The 18,697-nt window shown below is 37.6% G+C and overlaps 1 protein-coding gene across 2 annotated transcripts in view; it reads left to right on the forward strand.

Annotated features, from left to right (window-relative positions):
• The first annotated feature begins 901 nt into the window (after positions 1-901).
• The window catches only part of ARHGEF10 (Rho guanine nucleotide exchange factor 10), an 88,140-nt gene continuing 70,344 nt past the window's right edge, over positions 902-18,697 (forward strand). For both annotated transcript variants that reach the window (XM_072408418.1, XM_072408419.1), the window contains exon 1: positions 902-1,118. The gene's annotated coding sequence lies outside the window, so the exon portion shown is untranslated. The remainder of the gene's footprint in view (positions 1,119-18,697) is intronic.

The raw sequence follows: 18,697 nt of genomic DNA on the forward strand, positions 1-18,697 counted from the left end.
CACTTTTAACTAGTTAAATAATTAATTGTAAGCTCTTGGGGGCAGGGTCCCCTCCTCCTCCTGTGTCACTGTCTGTATCTGTCTGTCATTAAGGCGGGGTCTACAAGGACCTTTTTAAAAACACATGTATATGTTCCTATTGTGTTTATATGCACTTTTGTTAGCGTTTTAAAGCTTGCTGGAAATCGCCTATGCCACGTTTTCCCTGGCTTTTTAACTAATTTGCATATTAGGTCCTCAAAAATGTGGGAATACGCGGGAAAATGCTCCATTGAAAACAACAGAAGCGTTTACTCGCAATTTTGGGCGTTTTCCATCTTTAACCCAGCGTTTTAATTTTTTAAATGTTGCAAGCTCATAGACGTGCCTCAAGGAAACGTCCTGGTGTAGATTAGCCCATTGGAATGCATGAAGATTTCATACATGGGCTTTAAAAGCCTCAGGTTAAACGCTGGGGAAAACGTCCGTGTAGACTAAGGCTTACAACCCCATCTAATGTACAGCACTGTGTAATATGTTGGCACTATATATACTGTTTATTATTATTAATAATAATAATAATAATAATAATAATAATAATAATAATATATTTTAGAGAGGTGTATATATCCACCCAGGAGGGACAACTGAGGAGAAAAGAGTCTCTGAAAGAGGGGAAGTCCCTCCAGGTGAGGGGTTATGATATAATAAAACGCTGTAAGCAATAGTTTGCAGGGAGGAGGATGACAAGACCCAGAGAGCTCCTTCCAGTGACAGCTGTTGGGGAAGAAGCCATTGGGCTGGTCAGGTGACCCCGGAGGAATGCTGTGGATGTGAATTACAAGTGTGTGTGGGGGGAGACAAAATCTCCAAATCCTCCAGTTCTCTGCAGCGACTCCCCGGCTTTACTGACAGCCTCCACCACCAATGGCAGCAGAGCTCTACTGAGACTCAGCCAATCCGCAGCTGCCGAGCGCCCGGAGAGGCTTCGTTCTACCCTGTGCAAAGAAAAAAAGAAAAAGAATGAGAAGGAAAGTTGTTGTCAGCAGTGTCGGGTCACCATGCTGGAGGGATGAATAGTGACCGGTATCAGTGAATGGATGTGTGTGCTGGGGTCTGCAGTCGTCCTGCTCGGGATGGTGAGTGTGTGCTGTACTGGAAATTTAGTGACGTGTCTGCAATAGCCCTACATTCATTGTTCATATAGTCTGTAATATACTAATAGCAATAAATCTCCTAATTCCATGTCTGATTACTGAAATTTGTATATATGTCTTGTATTATGCACTTCTCTATTTCTGGAGCTACACCGGCGACCGACTTTGCGACAAAGTCGCCTAATTTAGGACCTGTGACTTGTAAGAGAGCGATTTTTAGTGATGTGATCACATTGACGCTGATTGGCGCATTGGTTGAGAACAGCACTAAGTTATCACAGCGTTAACATTCTTAGCTTGCAGCGCATGGTAACCCACTACCGCACAAAACGCTGCACATGTTTTGGGGTGTTCCTGCACATTTGCAGCGTATCTAAAATAAAAGGGACGTAAAGCTGCACTCCAGGAATTTTAAATAGACTTTTGTTGCAGCAGGTCTATTACCACATATGCAGGGGGTAAATGATAGTTTAGGCCTTGGGGTGATGTAAAGAACAAGTTTTCCTTCCTTATCCCTTGTTCCCCTGAAGGAGCTCCTCTTTCAGCTGATCACAAGGTTGTGGTCATAAACATAGATTACCATGCTGGACTACTGCTCCTGCATTGGAGGGATCAGTGCCTGAGACTGCACCACAAAACAGCTTGGAGAAGACGCTGCGGGGACCAAATGCAAAGGAGAAGAGTCTGCCGGAGCAATCCAAGGAGGTAACTTACATCCCCTGTAGACCTAAACAAGCGTTTATTGCTTGCAATGCAGAAATATACAATTAAAAGAAGCCACGTGTTTAATGCATGACACAACATGCAGTAATGGGGAACAACAAAATGTGAATGGGCCCTTAGACGAGAGATGAATAGAAGAAAGTGGTCCTTCCATGTGTGGTAAAGAAAGTGTACCATGTGACCCGTGCCATGGTATTCTGAAGGTTGGAGTTCCTCAGGAATATGGTTTATTGTGACACACCTTTGTTTCTTACATCATTCAGCGTCAGCTTCCATTTAGGCTCTTTGATCAGATGACATCTTAAAGCCGCAAAGGAAGTCAGTTATCGAATTGTGATCAAAGCCCTGAATGGGGAAGCAGGTAGTTATATAACGCCCTACATTTGTTACTGACAGCAGGTCCTACTCCGATCAAGTAATATTAAAGAATCTCCACTAAGGGCCACCGGAACAACATATGTAATTAGTACAGCCCTAGGTGTTAACTTCACCTCCTGCCCTCCATCCCAAACATCTTCTGTAGTTATGGTCATGTGTGGTAGGGTAATGATCTCAAAAAACAAGAAGTACAAGAAATTAATTCTGCATTGTCTCCAATACTGGAAAGTCATCTGAACTGTACTTCTAAAAAAAACAACTAATAACCTGAGTGAATATTGTGAGCATGTGATCACATGAAATTACAGACATTAAAAATGACTTATTTTTGCTACAGGTTTAAAGGCAGCCCATGTAGCTTCAGCCCACAGCTTAAATAGCCAGGGGGTATCTGCTGCAGGCTTTTCAATGTATAGTAAAAGGTGGTTGGATGATTGTTTGCTTTCAGAACAATTTATTGACATTGGTATGGCCCCATCCCAGAATCTGCTGCATATTTCTCTGCTCTCTTCACATACTTCACATAACACTTGTCAGGAATAAGAGGACACCATTTTCTGCTATCTAAAAATCTACATTGTGTATATTTTAGTGTCTACTATCCTGTGCATTCATTTGTCATTGTGAGTGCAAAATGCTGATTCGCCAGGATTTAGGGTGTATGTCAACCTTCAGTGACCTTGCTCCAATTTTGTTAGATAAATATGCTATTAAAAGTGTTTTGTTAAATCTGAACTAATCCAAGGGGACACTCACCTGTCCCCATTCTGTTCTGGGTCCAGCCATCCTTTCGGTCTTGATAGGTTGGGCTGGGATGAGATAATTCCTGCTCAGATGTGTTGGAGTGTATTTAGTCCTGGCAGTCACCAGGGAAGTTGGGATTGCCAGGTATACCTGGCAGCAAAAGATGAGCTGTAGATGCTCAGTTCAGCATATTTTGACAGCTGGGTGACGATCAGGCAGGTAATGTGCATTTTACAGTATGTCATTTATAGGGCCTTTAAAGGTTTGTCAACCCAGCATGTGATAAAAAGGGAAAGGTTTACTGTTTACAAGGTCTATTTTCAAAATACTTTACCAAAAATGTATTTAACTGCTTTTTTTCCTGTACAATAAGATTTCCTAATTTGCGTGTTAAACTTGTGAACATTGTACAGATGTTTTAAAAGTGCTTGCTGGTTAATTGCCATTAGTATTAATTGTGGAATTTCAGCAGACTAGGAAAATGCATTCTGTCCTTTGCAAACATGACCCTATTTTTAGCGACACCTTTTTTTATTATGACTTTTAAATGCTACAAATTGAATTTATAGAGAAATGTTCATGCTGTAACTGTAAATGGAATCTGTAGATTTCAAGGTTTTAAATAACAGTATGTTCCAAATAAGTTTACAGTGTCAGTCTCTCACAGGCACCTGTAACCTGCCTGGAACCAGAGCCGGAGTGCCAACACCAAGTGTCCTGTCAGTGCGATAAAAACCTAGGACCGGGTCTGGAGTGCTAACACTTTCAGTGCTCTGTTAGAGGTATAAGAACCTAGCACCAAAGCTAGCATGCCAACATGTTAGGTGTCCTATTGGTGGGATAAGAACCTGGGATCAAAACTGGAGTGCCAATACTATCTGGGCTCATAATTTTATGACTAAAGTGGGAGCAGAAAAAAGTGCCAGCTGCCAAGGGAACACAAATATTTTAAATAGTGCTGCATAATATGTTGATGCTAAATAAATACTGTTTATTATTATTAATAATAATAATAATAATAATAATAATAATATTTCTCTGTTGTACACCACCAGGCAAAACAAGCATTGGACTAATATTTCATGTGATCTTTGTATACTGACCAGAGTTCTGCCTTACAATAAAAATAAATATTGACCCCATTAATTTCCAATCATGTAAGAAGTGCCAGGAGGCAAAATCCACAAGCTAAAGTCATTTGGCCTCAGGCTGGTGGTTATTCTTTTTGAGCTAGCCTGGGGCAGATGTCACTCACCTGGCTTCAGCTTGCAAACTTTGCCTGGCGAGGTCAGCACTGCTGCAGGCTGGAAGTATTGTAAGCAGGCTGCGCAGTGCAGGTAAAGGATTTCTGAGGTTACACTGTACTTACTTCTGTGTCTGCTTTTAATATATATAGTACAGTACAGTATTAACCTAAGATGTGTGCTCGCTGGGTATACTCTGTAGATTTCTGTGAATCTGTGTGGTTTCTGATTATTTGATCACCATCACAGTTAATTACAAACAGCAACAAGCATTGCATGAGCTGTCACTGGGGCTTTAAATTACAGCGCAAAAACAATAATAAAAAAAGTTTAAAATAAAAGAGAAACTTTTGCAAACTTTAACCTCTTATCAACTCATTCTAAATGCAGGGACTCACCCTATATTTTACCTATGTCATCTTGCATGATGTGTAAATCTTCCTGGATTCCTCTCCTTCACAAGAGATCCATCTTTCTTGTATGGTTGCGAGGTCCCTAGGACTTCGTCAGAAAGTTATTTATATAGTGCATATATGTAAAATGCTGAAGATGTATAATTTGCTATTTTGCTTACTATTAAGTTGACAACATTTACGTATGGACATTGAATAGCACTTCTTTTGTTATGTACTTGAGATATATTTTACCTTTGTTCTTTGTACGCAAACATGACAGTTCTTTCTCACGTCTTCTATATGATGGGTGTAAGTTTCTTATATGTACTCACTCTGCACAGTGTCACTTCTTCTTGTCCGGTAAACTGAGTGTACTTATTTGTAGCTGTTCTTATTCTTTATGTATGGACTTTGCACAATATACTTTTTCTTGTCCTATATTCTGGGTGTATGTAAAGACTCTTTACAGCATCTCGTCTTTTGTCCTGTATTCTAGGTGTGATTCCCAATATCTGTTCCTATTCTCTATGTATGAACATATATCTCTTCTTGTGTCCTATAGGCTGGGTGAACTTCTTTGTATCTGTCCTTATTTTTTTTGCATGGATATTATACCTGTATTCTGGGAGCAGTTCTCAGCATATGTATGTATGGGCATGGCACAGCAGCACTTCTTTTGTCTTGTATTCAGGGTGTTATTCTCAGTATATGTTAGATCTGTGTATTATTGTTGTACTGTTACAAGTGGATGATACATTTATTCCTTGTAGTTGATTGCATGGATCCCTTCATATTGATCATATTTACAAATGAGGAAAAAACATTGAGTTAAAATCACATAGGGCTCTATTTATAAAAAGGGGATTAGACATTCCTCAAACATTCCCTTTTCAGGTCAATGCGGTTCAATGGTGCATTTGATTCCCACCAGGGAATGCTTGGGGGAATGTCAAATTCCCTGTTTTATAAATAAAGCCCCATATAGTGTATGTCTAGCATTAGTACACTTTTGTCTGCAATCACTATAAGCTGTGTTTCCCAGGTTGACTATGTATATATATGAATACAGAGTTTTGGACATATACTTTAACTTGAAAGGAAAAGTCCTTTGATAGTAAATACATTGCTTGTAAATTGTGAAAAAAGTTGCCTTTCCAATATTTTTAAATAATTAATTTACTAATCTATTGTATAATTGTATTGTGTTGTATATTTTTATAAAGATCTACAATTAGAAATGTGATTGATCATTTATATATATGCCTTCCAGCAGTTTTAAACTTTACAAATATTAGCTTTTCTCTATAACTTTTTGTGTCAAACCATAAAGGAGAAAGTTTTTTGTTGGGCAATTATTTATTTATGATAATGTATTCTTGTTAAGGAATTTGAGTAAAGCTTTTCCACAGAAAAAGAAATATCAGGAATGTACTTGTACAACCTTATTTATATTAGTGATTAGCAATACAATTGTGAACCTTGTGTCACTACAGAGATGTGAGCACTATATTGTGTGCAGGGCCTGAATCTTGTACTGGTTGCTATAGGAACGGATGATTGAAGAATGTATACCCCATTGTCTGTAATGTGAATGCTCAAGTAGGACACTATGCCTTCCCTTATTCCTTCATGCTGTTAATCACTATAGTTATCTGCATGAATGTCTTTCACTTGTCGGTTTGTACCATCTGTTTTAAAGTATGTATAGTTTGTATCATAGTCTCTCATACTTTCATTTATTATTGTACCTTTATATATTCGCAATACATTAGAAAAAGGTTACACTACTAAAAATACAGGTCAGTTATAATAATGTCAAAAACAACTACATCTAAAAATATTTACTGAACCATGGATATCACTGTGTTATGATCATGATTAAATGCAATCTGGGTTATATAATTAAGGAAAAATTGTGCAAAGTGCAAGCAAGTGCTGCCTATAGCAACAAATACACATTCACCATTATTTCTTTTGTTCAAAAACAATGGGTGTGTAAATCTGGTTGTTATGAGTTACACCCCCTACTTCATGTTACCACCACTCAAATGCCATGTGAAACAATGGCCATTGATGTTCAAAGCTACGTACACACATCCAATAGTTCTCGCCCGATAATTGACTCAGGGCCAATATTGGGCGAGAATCTGGAGTGTGTACAGCTCCCGTCCTCCATCGTTCGAATGACCGCCCTGGCGGATCTACGAACGATGGACAACGAACGATCCTAATGCAAGGGAAGGGGGACGACGGCACAGCAGGGTGCAGCGCCGTCGTTCCCCGCTTCTCCCCTCTCCATAGCGCAGAATGTGATGTATGTATAGCACTCGTTCGTGCATCGCGCAGTCCTTTGTCGTTGGAAAGGATTGTGAAAGATCCTTTCCAACGACAATAATTGCACGTGTGTATGCAGCTTAACTCACTTCCTGTAAGACCAGTGCATCAAGAACCAACCTGACCTGGGCTTATAGAAGATTATTCTGGGGGAGAATGGGAGCTACAATACCAGAATTGTACTTTAAGGACAGGTTGGTCTGCATGTAATAGTGGAGAACGATGTTAATAAAAGTACATACAAATCATTTAGATTTATTATAATAAAAATCACCTTTCCAGATAATTACCACATATTGTTATTAGAATGCAGCATTATTTGTAATAATATTTTATGTTTAACGCAAATCTGTGCTTTACCTGTGTTTTGTACTCAATTCAGCAGCCAGGAGCAAATAAGTTGTTGCAAAGAAGTCTCCATAAGTCTTGGTATGGGAAATAAAATGCAACTGACGGTACTAGCTTTAGTACGATTAAATAAAATAAGCTAATTATCATATCTTAATCATTAAAAAAATCATGGAAAATGCTATCTAAAAGTCACTTATGCAGAATGTAACACTTTATGCCTGAAATCTGGGTGGGCGAGGTTCCCTAAGGAAAGGGTGTAAAACTTTTATTTTCCATATTACTAAGTGTAAGAGTACAAGTTCATAGCTTGTTCAGGCATTATGTGGCATGAATTTGTTTTGCAAGTATACCATAAAGTGGACCATTAAGTAAATGTATTCTGTTATATTATTTAATCAGTATATTAGTCACATAAAAGTAAAAGAACAAAACTTTACCCTGGTCCACTGTACAATTTAGGCAGTGGTTGGTAATACTTACAGGGACAGGTGAAGGAGTACCGAGAGGACATTGTGATTCTGAGCAGTGGAAGGTACTTATGATTAGGAAGTACTGACATAAAATTACCTCTCAAAATTACTTGCAAAAAATATAGGGTAATTTTCTAATCAGTTATTTAAGAGGCAGTATGAGGCAGCAGCTTTGGTGTCAGTTCATTAGGACGTTCAAGGCTGAAGCTTGAAATAGCTCTTGTACCTGTGCTTGCAAGTGCTCATGCAGGAGTTTAGATGTTTTTAATGCCTAAACTAAGCAGAAAAGCAAACAATGCAATAAAACAAAACAATGTGGGGACCCCTAAATCTGAAATGAGACCCTTCAGTAGGCTTGGGACCTTCCACCCTTATCTGCCCTCTGTTGTAATTGGCTGAACAAATCTAAACAATGATAGCATGTCATCCCTATTCATATATTTTCAACCAATTATGACTTACCAAGATGACAGAAGCTCCTGTAATGCAGCTCCTGTCAGAGTGGGCACTGCAGTGTTGCTGGAGGAGAAGGATCTATTGGTGTTCTTTTTCCTCTGGGTGAGGTAAGAGATATCAAGGGGGGATTCCAGATTTAAAATAATCTCCCCACCTGCAGACCTCACAATGCAAGGGTTTTGGCCCTTTCCGCTAACAATGACCTTTGCCACTGATTGGGTCAAGCGGCTTCTGTTTTTGTCAAAATGAAGGGAACTACATACTTTTTGCCCCATTTTTTTGGCAAACTAGTCTTCGAAGGACCTTTTATGAACAGGAGAGGGGACACAAACTTGTTGCCCCATTTCCTATCCAGAAACATTCCAAGCCTATTGAAGGGTCTGGATTTTTACTTATCTGGTATATATTGGGGGGGGGGGGGGGGCATGGAAGGTACTTATGAACAGGAAGTATTGACAAGGGTGAGAAGGGCATTGTACATTGATGTCACCAGAACAGGGGAAATGTTCTATTGAGAACACTTACTGCTGTGACAAACTGTTCATCTTCTTTCCTGTTGAGGAATAAAGTATAGGATACTTTCTCTAATGAAAAATAGATGGCAAAAAATGGGCAAGGAGTTTTAACTTACACTGTTCAAAAATAAAAAAGTTTGCACAAATACTTTTAGACTTGCATGTGTTGTGAGCAGCAAGGTTCTGAAGAGCAGAATCCTAAAAATGAAGTTTGTTCATTATCTCTCTATAGAGAGAGAAAGAGAGAGCAAGTTGGTGCAGCAACCTATCATCCACCTCCAAAAAGTTCAGGTACATGCAGTAGAAATCCATTATTATTAATATTAGTAAACAGGATTTATATAGCGCCAACATATTACCCAGCGCTGTACAAATAAATAGGGGTTTCAAATGACAGTCAAATACAGACAGTGACATGCCATAATAAAGAGAATAAACAGAATGATCATAGCACTCCTATATGAATCTGGAAATTATTTGACTTTTGTTTAAGTCACAGTAGCTTTAGCCTGCATCTTGTTGTATCTTGATTAAATATGGGGCATTTTAGGGCTGCCCTTTATGTAAACCTATTTTATTCCCATACATTTTAGTAGCCCCTTGGAATGTGTGTGATGAACACTACTTCTGTGATATGTAGAATCTGGCTTCAAGTGGGAGAATGCACATCCCTCAACCATCTGTTTAGCAGATTCGTTTTACCAAGCCTTTTGCAGTCTCTTTTTTTCTCTGTGGGGTTGTTGTAATGTGTGTAAATTTAGGCTACATCTGTTTTATCAGTGCATCAAAAATTTGCACTTTTAGACTGTATGTTGACAAGCATAAAACAAGCATACACATGTGTTTGGGTTCAATAAAACAGTGGACCTTTGTATTTTCTTTGATGTTACCTCTTAAGCATTGTTAATATTTAGGACTGATGACACACACTGTACATAAAATAGCTATAGGATGCACTATACAAGTAGAAGTACTTTTTTATTGTAGTAACCTTTGTTTGCACAGTAAACAAATTGTACAGTAGGTTATGTTTGCAAGATAAATATTGATAATCCTTTAAATAGTCAGTGCTTAAGAAGATCTGTCATCTGTGCATTTTTAGCTATTGTTATCAGATGTAGCTGGTGGAGTATAGCATAGACATATTGGGTATTCGGATTTTTATGAACTTATAAAGTAGAACTCAAGTCAAAGTCCTTTTAGACTTTTATGAGTGAGAAGAAGTAAAGAATTCCTTTAAATGACACCAAACACATTTGTTAACATTTTTGTAGGTAGATTGTGGGAAGAGTAATAACATCTTTGTTATTGTCTGTGACCCAATTAAGGTGAACTTATTTTCTTCCACTAATTTGTGTGAAATCCCCCTAACTGGAACAAATCTAACAACAACAAAAAAAAAAAATAAAACGCCATAAAAAAAAAATCAATCCCTCTATCTATAAGATTTTTTTTTTGGCTTGAGTTCAACTTTAAGATATTAATAAATGTTGGGATAAATTTTATTTGTAATCTGTATACTCTGGGTGTGTCCCAAATTTTATATTTTTATTTGAAAGGATTATTACAGTTTTCTGAGCCTTGATGTATTCATATAAGAAGGACTGAATAAAATAGTATTGATCTATGTAACATTTAAAGAGATCCATGAAAAGGTTAAAGCAGTAAGACATCTGTAAAAGAAATACATACCTGTCCAGCAAGTGGGGACCCCAGCCTTCATTTTTTTGGAGAGCTGCACCTCATGATGATTTCTTTCCCTTCAGAGTTTGATGGATTCTGCATCCCACGTTGTATGCTGTGGTTTGTCTGCCAGCCACCACAACTCTACAGGACACAAAACCACGACATCCATAGCTCTATAAGATAACTAAACTATTCCACTTCATGTTTTACAGGCTGCTCTGCCATTCCTCTTGCTATACCTGTATATAGAGACCGTTGTAAACTTTTTACTTATTTCTTTTCCTATGTCACTGTTCTCTATTAATCCCTAGATAGCTGTAAAAATGTATTGTACTTTCAGGTCTGATCTGCATGCTGGGTTCAGTCTGCCTGGATATAATCATATCATCTTACCTTTCACCTTAGCTGGAATTATTATTTATGGCACAAATAACATGCAAGAAGAAGAAACTAGATAGATTAAGGCTATATACACACTTCCATTTATTCTGGTTTAAAATGAACAGCTGTGACCATCTCAGGGAAAAATCTGACATAGTTACAGCGATCCCCCAAAACATTCATTGTCCATTTCAGTAGTGCTGACACAGTGGGGTGTTGCTCACTCATCCTTTCCTCTCCCCTCTCCATAGAGAAGAACAGCGCTGTGTGTACATTATTATTATCAGGATTTATATACCGTCAACATATTACGCAGCACTGTAAATAAATGGGCTGCAAATAACAGACGAATACAGACAGTGACACAGGGGGAGAGGACCCTGCCCCGAAGAGCTTACAATCTAGGAGGGGGGGGGGGAGTATCACACAATACGAGGAGGAGGGGAGATCATCTTTCATCAATCTTTTTCCACTCAGGAAACAAAAAACAAAATTATATTGCTTACTGAAGATGCAGGCACCTGCAGGTTCAAATAACAATATTCAGCTCAAATTAGCACATCCCTACAAATAGCTGATGATAAGAATCTGTTGCACCGCATGTTGGTGTATTTTGTTCCTATATGTATTTGTATTTAGCCTCTAAAAACTGCAGTGTGGAAGCATTGCTACCAGGGTAGGAATGTATACTAAATGGAACTAACCATGCTGGATCTCTACTGATAGAGGAGCACTTTGACAGAAGGACTCCTTTCTGGACTGAATGTGGAAGCAGGATCTGTTAACCAGGAATGCTATTTTGTTCAGCATTAGCACCTGAAGTCATTCATACCAGGGATCATTGTGAGCTATAGATGTGTGCCTCTAACAATGAAGGAGTAAAATGGCAAATATTAGTATATAAAACCCTGAGTTCCTTAATACAAGAGATTTACAGAAAAGGGTATACCAGGTCGCTAGTTAGAAATTCCTTGTGCTGTTACTAATTGATCTCCCATCTGGTGGTGTTTGCATAGTTCCGAGTTTGCCAATTGGCAAAGCTAGTGAAATTACATCAATGATTTTTTTAAGCTGTCTGTAATTCTGAGCACCACTGTGATGGGGTTATTTACCCCACCAACCACCAATATAAGGGGAATCCTTTTCGTTTTATTTCAGCAGTAGTTCCCTGAAACCTAAAAACTGTTTCAGCGATTACTTTGGAGGCAATAAAAAAGTTCTGTAAGGCTGCAATGGAAAATCAGAAAGACCAGAGTTGTTATATTGACCGTGTGAACACTTACTAACAGTGATTCATGTGCAGGGGATTGTGCGTTGTGGGGAATGAAAGGTTATGTTTATTTAATGAATATAATAAATTGTGATTTTTTCTTTAGTTCATACAACTCTGTATGACTATTTAATATATGCTTCTCTGAAATAGCAGGTACTATAGAGGTGTTTCTAATTTAAACATCAATGTGCCTGTTAATAGCAGACAGGTGATTTCTTGTTTAAAATTTGTGTTTTAGTTTTGGGAATAAAAAAAACTTTACCTGTTTTGGGATCCATCAGAGGATTGGGCATTCTTAGTGACTTTCAAAAAACCTAACAGCAAAATTAAACAATAATTTGAAAAAATGCTAACTTCAGAAGATGGTGTATTCAGTTCTGCCATTATGCTTCTGCCTACTTGTCAGAATTTTTTTTGTATTAGGCTTTTTTTTACATTTGCAGTATGTGAAATTGCATATCTGATGATTCCCAAGCGTTTGTCAGACGGTTAACAAAAGGGTTTTAAACAGTTGTTTATCCAGCCTCCATTAAAAGTATGGTTATTGTAGTAAGTCACTGTAAGGCATGTTTTGTTTTTAACCCATGCCCCTATGTATAGCTCGTCTCATTCTTGCCAGCAGCCATTTAGGGATTTAAAGGCACAGTTAGCTGTTTTTAAATATTCCACTGAGCAATCTTATAATGGTGCCAATCAAATCTTGTCAATTGTAGAATGGGTTGAGAGTTTTGTGATTTGTAAATATTGCTGAAGGTTTGTTTGTTAAGTGAGTGAATTATCCTACCCTTTCCATATGTAGTTTAGGGATTGTTTAGCTAAGACTTCCATTAAGTAAAGCTAAGGGGAGTGCCACTACAATTTATTTCAATATAGGGAGTGTGGAGCTCAGATTCCTAGATTTCTTCCTGAATGAGTTTTAACAATTTTATTGAAAGTATAAACTATTGGTGCATTTCTAATGGTGGGTTAATCAGTGGAGCTCTGCTCCTCCGTCTAATTTCTTAGAGCTAGTGTGCCTGTTGACCATATATTTACCCTGGAGAAAATGCCTAAATTGCAGAAGGGTACTGGACCTCCAGGTGATCTGATTTCAATACAATTTAATTTATTGCTCCCCTAAGCACAGCTCCCCAGATTACCAGGTACCACAGACACGTTCTTGCTTGTCTTTAATGAGCAAAGCTACAACTGATAGCAGACAAAACTTAAACACACTTGCTTTCCACATAGATGGTGTGCTGACAAGAAAAATCAGAGAACTTAAAATGGTGACCTCTGTCGACGTATAAGTTTAAAGTCTGTAAAATTCCATAGCTATACTTGAATCTCATATTGCATTGGTTGAGCGGTCACCAAACTTGACTCAAACAAAGCTTATTTGCCTACTGTTCTGAGGGTCAGGAAATACCACAAACAATGCAAGGTTTGAAAAAAGGAGATCCCTGAATCTACTATAGGTGCTGATCTGAAAGCTATGATCTTTTTCTTCATGTGTTCAGCTGACAGATACTGTAGTCTCCTTACATCATTGGACCATGCATGTGAAGTGTCAGGCTCAATGTGAAACACAATGTATCCTTTATGAACAAACTTTTGACTTCCCCATCTGTTGTCATTATTCCAAATGTAGGAAAAAGTCCTACATTGTTCTTTTACCACACTACAAAATGAAAATGGACATGGTGATACAAAACCACCTCTCACCTTCACTGCATCTTACTGTCCCTGCCTGATATTTGCTGGTGTTGTGGCCAGTTTACAATATACTATTTTGTTATTGTTTTTTTTTTTATTAGATAGCCAACTAGGGTAGTTTAATTTGCATCCAATATGTGTTGATGAGTAGTAGTAGCATTGTAGCATAATTGTTAGTAGGAAGATTTTGATTGTATGGGCAGCATGGTGGCTCAGAGGTTAGCACTCTTGGCCTTTGCAGCGCTGGGTCCCAGGTTTGAATCTTGGCCAGGACACTATCTGCATGTTTGCAGGTTCTCCTGTGTCTGCGTAAGTTTCCTCCCACCTCCCAAAAACATGCAGTAAGGGTAATTGGCTTCCCCTCAGAACTGACCTTAGACTGTATTATTGACATATGACTATGGTAGAGACATTAGATTGTGAGTCCCTGAGGGACAGTTAGTGACATGACTATCCACTTTGTACAGCGCTGGGTAATATGATGGCGGTATTTAAATACTGTGTAATAATATTAATAATTGTCTAAGTGATTTCTTTTTCTGGGATTACTTGACCTGGAATGTCAACAGAGGGGTGTGAGGATATGCAGGGGAGTACAGAATGGCACAAAAACCTTTTAATAAGGAATGGTAATATGCTGATTTTAGAAATATCATTATGAATAGATATATTGTGACCAGCATGCAGCAAGTAGATGTATGTTGGATGCAATAAAAAAATGTTGGCCAGTATAGCTCTTTACAACAGTAAAACTTGTCAAGACTGGTACCTACTAACCCCCTTTTTTTTTTACAAAGTAGCTGTAGACTCTGTACTTAGTTTCTTTTCAAGGACAGAGTCAGTTTTGAAGATAGCCTGTAACTTTGTTCTGCATATTCAAAGCAGAGGTTTACTTAAACATGAAGTCTGATAAAGCCCTTCCTTCTATCATTTGTTCTGCCTGGCACTGTTAATTCTTCCTGGAACACTCTGTAGTTTAACCTCCCTAGAGGAAACCCCGAGTCACACTCTGGGTAGGTAATTCTATGGGAGGTAATAGTAAATAGAACCATACCTGATCCGCTGGCGTCGTCCATCGCCGCGATCTCCGTCTTCTTCCTCCGGCCGGCTTCTGCACCCGGTGAATCCTTGGGGAGTTCCCAGTGACATCGGTTGCCGGCGGGGCGTGGCGGGAAATTCAAAATCCATTTGTATTGCATTCAATACAAAATAACTGTATTGAATTCAGTACATTGAATTTATATGTGTAAAAGCAGTACATTGTGTTTCAAGAACATTTATTTTACAGTATTTATAATAGTATGAGTGTAATATATATTTTTTTGAAAAAAAAAAATTAAAAAAATTAAATGTTTTTTTAAATATATAGATTTTTTATTTTATTCAATTTATTATTTTTACATGATTTTCTGTTTCAAACTTTATTTTTCTCATACTATTATATTATACTATAAAATAAATTTTCATGAAAAACAATGTACCGCTTTTAGACATATAAAACTGGAAAGAAATGAACCGCTAGGGAGGTTAAGGATTGAAAGGAAATTTAACGCAGCACCCTTAAAACAAAACAGTGTTGAAAATCGCTGTCATCACCTAGGTTTTTAAACTGCAGAAATATGCATTTTGAATTTTAGTAAACTGTATCAATGTATGCATTCCATACATAGTAACAGCAAAAGGATTGATCAGATTTTTTTCACATTCCTTCTCTAATTTGTCAGAAAATCACAGTTGTTAATTCACATCTTCTTCTTGTTACTAAAGCCTTTTCTGTTCAGTTACATGTTTATAATAAGTATTAAGTAATTCATTGTTACACATCTTCATGTTTCATTGTTATATAGTCATGGAGCATTCCAAAAGGAAGGGAACATTCTCTTGTACTGAAAAGGAATGTTTTTGCAGTTCATTCATTGGAATGCTTATTTTAAAGGTCCTTACTCTTAGTATCAGCAAAATCTGTTCAGAGTCATACCAAAGTCCTGCTCCCACTTCTGTTTATGCAGAAAACATACAGAAAAATCCAAATTTTTAAAGATATGGGGCATTTAAAGTACTCCCATATCCAACAGTAAAGAGCTTCAAAACAAACCATTCTCCTTAGCTGCTTTTTATATAATGGTATTCCTTCACAAATATCACAAAAAGGAACCTAAAGTTGGCTTTCAGTCAGTTTATAATAGCTTAGAAACTCACTCTGAGAGTCTAGAAGATTCTGTTTTCAGCTGTTTCTGTGTTGTAAAAGTTAAAAAAATTATTTCACCACAATGCCTATAGATACAGAGATAAATAAAGGATTGTTTAAATTGCTTTTACTACTTAATATGAAAATACTTAGGTGTGCATGGTCTGGGCCCAGGTTCACATTAGGTGCTTTCTTTAGGGACAAGTATAAAAGCCTTCCTTTTTTTGGAAACATCATCACAAGAAACGGGTGTGTTAGGACTAATGATTCCCCCACTTTCCATTGTGCATGTGCATTAAGGTTTCATTAACAGTTAGTGGCATCAGAACACACAAGGTGTTAATAGTAAAGGGTTTAGTGACTGGATTCACAAATACAGTATTCTACACTTTAGGTTTAGCCATGCGTCTTACCTGTCTTTGGACTGTGATTTTGAAAGACTAAGATGAATATTAGCTAGATTCATTTTCCAGTATTCCATCCTTGCAGTACGTATGTTTTGCTCTTCCCCCCTGTTGTCCTTGGTCTATTATGAAACCAGGTTGGTGTTGAATATGCTAAAAGAGGAGGTGCTTTAAAATAAGTAGTGTATTTGTTTTCTAAATATAAATTATAAACATTGGTAAAATAAACAACAAGAAGGGAAAGGGAACATAGTATAAGGGGGTCATCAAAAATACTTATAATTCTTAACCATCCAAACCTACATTTACATATTCAAAAAAACTGGAGAACGAATAATTATCATTGTTATCTATACAAATGGTTTAATCAAGAGTTAATATAAAATAACTATTCTTACTCCTTACTCTATATTCAGAATTATCTCAAGTAGAAACAAAATTATCTCAAGAAACAAATTATCTCAAGAAACAAAGAAAATACCATTTGAGGGAACCACGGGAGAAAAGAATGGGGGGGGGGGGAAGATGGAAAGGGGGAAGTTATTTGGGAAAACCAACTGGGTAAGGGAGAGTATGGAGGGAGTTCCACTCCTAAAGTTTACACATTGCCAAATTCAATCCATGGGTTCCGTCTTATAAAACTTATTCAGGTTGTTCTTAGGGGTACATGTCAATTTATCATTAATCATTATGTAATTAATTTTATGTTTAGTGAAATCAAGAGGAATATTAGAAGCTTTCCAGTAACAAGCAATTTTGATGCAGGCTGCTAGCAGAATGTATTTATCCAGTCTGATCAACTTTTTCTCCGAACTGATTCCTCTAGCTGAGAAAATAAGGCGCTTTCCACTCATTTTGGCAGATTAACTTGTGTGACTGAATATATAAGATTATAAATATGAATCCAGAGTCTCTGGACTCAAGGACAGCGCCACCAAGCATGGTACAGGGTTTACATTTGACTGCAGCTTCTATAACACAAGGGGGAAATAATGACTTTCTATGTAACAGAACAATTTAGCACTTTGGTCCCTCAAAAATCTTATTACAACTTAGGTTATGGTTATGAGTTTATTGTAATAACATGTACTGTATGGATCATACATTATCCTAATCATGTATGTAGGTGTTTTTAATAATAGTTAATTTTACTTTTTTGATAACTCATTGAAAAGTGTCTGGAAAGTCCCTGTTATCTATGTTGGCACTTGTTCTAAGCTACACTTTTGGCAGAAGAATGCAGAAAGAGCTTAGACCAACCTTTCCAAACCTTTTGTAACATGGAGGAACTAATAAAAAACGTTTAGGTCTTAGGGAACCCCAGACAATAGTAATAATAGTCAAAACACACAATGCATTAATGTGGTGATCAGTGGGGATAATGCTTCTTACATTGTTGGTCAGTGAGAAGAATGTCACCCTTACATCCAACCAAAATGATCATTATTGTCAGTAGTACACAACCCGAAAAGCACAAATTGTTTATTGCTCAACCCTGTTTAAAAAACATTGGCTTTGACCTTCCCCTAAATCTTCTTTACAGACAGGAGTATTAAAATTTGTGGTGAAAGGTTCAGGCTGGATATATAGGTAGAGACTACCATTTCCACATTTGAGGGTTTAGATTAAATTCATTAGGAATCTCTATTTAGAACTGTCTCAGGATGAAGACGGTGGGATGGGTTCACTCCTCTATTCTCTGGCACCATTGAAAAGTGGATCAGAACTTCTGTTATGTTTTGCAGAGAAAGGCTTTTGGATTTATGGAAGTAGAGGCAGGAAGTTTGGGCTGGATATTATCCTATGCCTGAAATACTGTATGCTGAATTTGGCGGAGTAAGAATATTTTTAGTACCTTTAAGCAGTCAAGCACTGACATGACTTTCTGTATTACTGACTCACTACATTTCTAGACATCTTAGCGACTATTACTTGCCAAGATACTGATGCTGCAGTGCTAATATGTTGTCAAGGGATAAAGGAAGATCTCCAAACCATGATGTTGGCACATGAATCAAACACATAAACGCTCACTGGCCAGAAGGGTGGAGCGATACAATTTTTCATCCTGTTGCTTCTTGTCTCTGAATGCTACATCTTTGCATCCTCCCTCCACCATTATGTGTTTATTCTGTGTAGAGGTTTGGCACTCGGTTTAAAGAACATGGTCAGACATGTGATGGTTAGAGAGAAGCATGGAATACTGGAAGGAGCACTACAGCAGGAGATTTGTCTGCAGGGAATCTATACTTCATGCAATTCTTGCTGTGTATTAAACATTGCTTTGGATTACATGCTTGCTTGAACACTTTGAGGGAATTTAC

This window comes from Pyxicephalus adspersus, chromosome 4, assembly GCF_032062135.1.
Source record: "Pyxicephalus adspersus chromosome 4, UCB_Pads_2.0, whole genome shotgun sequence".
In the NCBI taxonomy this organism is placed as follows: Eukaryota; Metazoa; Chordata; class Amphibia; order Anura; family Pyxicephalidae; genus Pyxicephalus; species Pyxicephalus adspersus.